The sequence below is a fragment of the Euprymna scolopes genome, chromosome 46, assembly GCF_053919585.1.
Source record: "Euprymna scolopes isolate OS-2025 chromosome 46, ASM5391958v1, whole genome shotgun sequence".
In the NCBI taxonomy this organism is placed as follows: Eukaryota; Metazoa; Mollusca; class Cephalopoda; order Sepiida; family Sepiolidae; genus Euprymna; species Euprymna scolopes.
In genome coordinates this window covers 20,109,448-20,114,062 of record NC_136527.1, presented here as the reverse complement: position 1 = coordinate 20,114,062, position 4,615 = coordinate 20,109,448, and positions in this window count along the sequence as shown.

The following is a 4,615-nucleotide window of genomic DNA, read 5'->3' as shown; positions in this document are numbered from 1 at the left end:
TATATATATATATATATTCGTCATATATATTTAATAAATTACTATATATATATATATATATATATATATTCGTCATATATATTTAATAAATTACTATATATATATATATATATATATATATATATTCGTCATATATATTTAATAAATTACTATATATATATATATATATATATATATTCGTCATATATATTTAATAAATTACTATATATATATATATATATATATATTCGTCATATATATTTAATAAATTACTATATATATATATATATATATATATTCGTCATATATATTTAATAAATTACTATATATATATATATATATATATATATATATATATATATATATATATATATATATATATATATATATATATATATAAATTCCACAGCCAAACAACATCACAGCCTACAAGAGTCTTGACAATCAATTAGACAAATCCGAACTCAGGATTCAAAACCTGAGCCTCTTGCATGCGAGGCAAACACATTGCAAACTGAGCAAACGCCCCGCACACAAGAAATTCTACTAACTTGCAGGATGGCATCGTTCTTTCGAGTTGAAACTCCTATTGGGAGACATCGGTTTGGGATTATTAGCTGGTTGGATGACCATGTTTTAACATAATTTATTGACTGTTCGCTCATATTATAAGCTCTATTTCCTATTTGGTTTTATCGAGCTTTTATGTCTGGCTGAGATAATTTTATAAATATTAATTCTTTAATATTTATGATTTACTTTAATTTTACCATCTTTGATCATTTTGGTAAATTCAATTGTAATTTGCATTATATATATATATATATATATATATATATATATATATATATATATATATATATATATATATATATATATATATATATATCCTTCTTGTGTCATTATTACTCGAGATAGGATTTAATGAGATGAAAGGCAATGACAAATTCATAAAATGATAGAATTTTGAAATACAACTGTTACTTTATTTCTACAATCTTTTCTAATGCTTATAAATACGAATGTTACACTGTGCCTAAATAACTAAAACTGCCACGTAGACACACACACACATTATATATATATATATATATATATATATATATATATATATATATATATATATATATATATCTGGGCAGGAGCTGCTAAAAAAAGCCTATCCTGCCTTGACAGAGTACAAAATAGACTTCGTGGCTTAGTGGGGGATTTTTTTCTTTTTACATAGGCATCACCACATTATCAAGGCCAAGAGGCCACTCAAGGATAAGGGTTAAAGAGTGTACAGTAGAAATGGGACAATATAGTAATCATTAGTAATGAAAATTTGGTAAATTTGATAACTTATATGGAACGGCTCATCAAGAACTTATTTACGTTAGACTTGAAGACAACCATATTGTAGTCAGCCGGAAAGCAGGAAAACGGAAGACAATTCCACAGGCGTGCAGTTCTAAGAAAGAAGCTTTGTTCATGGAATCTACGTTTAGGTTTAGGCACAGATAAAGAGTGGGGGGAATTATTGATAGTGTTTACAGCTAGACGAGTGTTTCTTGTGAAAGTTTGGCGAGGGGGGGCCATAGATTGAAGCTCAGATGCCTAGAAAAGTACTTTTAACATATTTTCCTGCAAAATCTTTTTTTTATATTTCATTTAAATGAAGTCGCAATTTAAATTATACTTTTACTGCGAAACAAACTTCAATCCAACTTTGTGTGCCGCGGTTCTTTTCCCTTTCATTTTTCATGCTCATTCTGACCGTGTCGTTGTCTCTCACATATATTCAAAATACGGTAGTTTTTAAATGAGAGATTATTCGGCAAAAATATTCCAGAGCCTTCCATGAGCAGACCTACAAAAAGCTAAGACAAACTAATGACTAACTAGATTGCCACTGGCAATCAATGAGCTATCATTTCCTTATGCAAAATCAAATTTTATTTTTCCTGTTAATAGAAGACATGCAATATTGATCTCAGCTAGGAAAATTACTACTAAATGTTTCCTGGTTAGCACATTGTTTTTTTTTTTTTTTCACTAGCGGGGGGGAAGCGAATGGCGACTTCGCCCGGTCATAAAATACGCTTAAATATGATATTTTAATTTTTCCAGATTTCGTATATATTATTATAGAATCGTGATTTCAAAAATAAAAATAAAGTATTTGGATGCCATGAGCTAGAATCGAAACCGAATGCAAAACTGTAGTATTCAAAGCTGGTGACGTTACCACTGTACAAACATAACACGCATATGAACTTATTAAAAATTAAAAATAAACTAAGATGAATGTACAAAATGTATAACCATTTTTTTTTTTTTTAATTTTGACCCATTTTTGACCCCTTAAAAACTATTTTAACCTGCTAAAGACTGCACGCCTGTGGAACTCTGTTCCGTCTGCCTGCTTCCCACCTGACTACAACCTGGATGTCCTCAAGTCCAACATTAACAAATTCCTAATGAACTGCCCCCTTAAGTAAACACTTCATTAAATCTCCACACTAACGTACTGTACTTGCAATAACCCTTATCCCTGAGTGGCTTCTGGGCCTTGATAAGTGATAACCACCATGTAAAAAAAAAGAAAAAAAGACCCATACAAAGAAATTCCGTAAAAAAAATGTTATATCGTAGATTATATGAATAACAAGTCATTACTGGGGTTGTACAGAAAGGGTTTATTTAGGTAAAAAGGTACACACATTTCTAAGCGTCCATTGACAGCTTAGTACTAAATTCTGTCTCCCACGTGAGGAGAGTTTGCTTGTCTTTTTATAGACGTAACAGTCCATTCATTTGAGGGGTGTTGGATCAGTCCATTATATCACCTTCCTCCCGAGCTAAATTCTTCCCTAGAATTTCGCTTCACCATTTTTTTCTTTTTTGACTTTGTCCAAAAAATTCAGTTCTTTTTCTTTTTCTTTCACTTCTTAAAATTTACGTTTGCGAATTTTTTGATTTTGGAGAGTGACTTGTATTTTCAGTTACTGGTGCTTCCTTTTTTGGAGGCTCTATGTGAAAAATGGCATACAGTACTTCCATCGGTACTTCATTGTTTTTAACTATTTCAATATATCGAGGTCTGAGTTGGTTTATGTTTTTTGTGGGAAAATGTCTGACCTTTTATAATGTAGACCATTCTTCCAATTCTTTTTGAGATTATGCCTTCTTCCCAAAAACTCTTCCCTGCCCGATAATTGTTGAAAAAAACTTTATCCCCGTCCTTGTATATCTTGTATCGTCCATTATCTTTTACACTTTTTTTTAACTTTTTTACTCGGAATTAACCGGTCGAACACAGAGCGCACTTTTCTGGCAAACATTATTTCCGCTGGGGATAAATTTGCATTTGTATTCGGATTAGGCGTTATCCTGTACACTGCTAAAAATTTCTGAAGACTTTTTTCTTCAGTGTCGATGTTATCGTTCTTTTTTAACGCTCGTTTAAACGTATCGACAAATCTTTCAGCTTGTCCGTTAGATCGAGGGCTAAAGGTTGGCGTTGTGATATGCTCTATGGCCAGTGACTCACAGTAGATCTTAAATTCTTGACCTTTGAACATGGTGCCATTATCACTAACAATTGTTTTTGGTACGCCAAAATGCCCAAATACCTCGTCCAACGCCTTTATTGTGTTTGCCGCTGTAGGATGTTTGAATTTAAAAATTTCTGGCCATTTCGACATGTTATCTACTATTACCAGGTAATAATATCCTTTTAGAGGTCCTGCGTAATCTATATGGATCCGCGCCCATGGTATATCTGTTTTAGGCCAAGGTTGCGTTTTAATGGGCGGCGCTTTTGCTGCTAGTTGGCAACCCTTACATAATTTTATCATTTTTTTCTATGTCCTGATCCATTCCAGGCCAGTACGTATATGCTCTCATTAGTGCTTTCATTCTGGAGATTCCAGGATGTCCCATGTGGAATTCTTTTAAAATTCTCTTCTGTAATACTTGAGGTATTACCACTCTATCTGCGTACATTAGAGTTTCATCGCACTTTGAAAATGGAAAAACGGTTAATCCTTTCCTCTTCTTTTCTTTTTGTCCCACTTGTTTTTTTATCTTGTTAATGTATTCATCTGTTCTTGCTGCTTTCTTTATTTCCTCAAGTGTTACCGGAAGTTCCCTAACAGTATTTATTAATATATCTGTTAGTTCATTTTCTTCTTTTAGTGCAGCTATAACAGTTTCTTCAAGTAATTCAATTTTATTTGGGATCAACCTGGACAAACCATCTGTGTGTGCAATTTTGCTGGATGCTAGGTGTTTCATTTTAAAGTTGTAGTTTAACAGAATCATGCTCCATCTTTGTAACCTATTAGCCGTATGAGTAGGAACTCCTTTTTTGGAATCAAAAATCGATAACAAAGGTTTGTGGTCCGTTTTCAATATAAAAAATCTTCCATGGATGAACCTATGAAATTTCCTCATGGCGTATACAATTGCCACACCTTCTTTTTCTATCTGACTATAATTTTTTTCTGCGGGTAGCAAAACCCTTGACGCATGAATAATTGGTTTAGTCGATCCATCTTTGAGTCTGTGTAGTAGCACAGCACCTAAACCGTATTCGCTCGCATCTGCTGCTACAATTAATTCTTTTTTCGGATCGTAGTGAGCTAGTGCT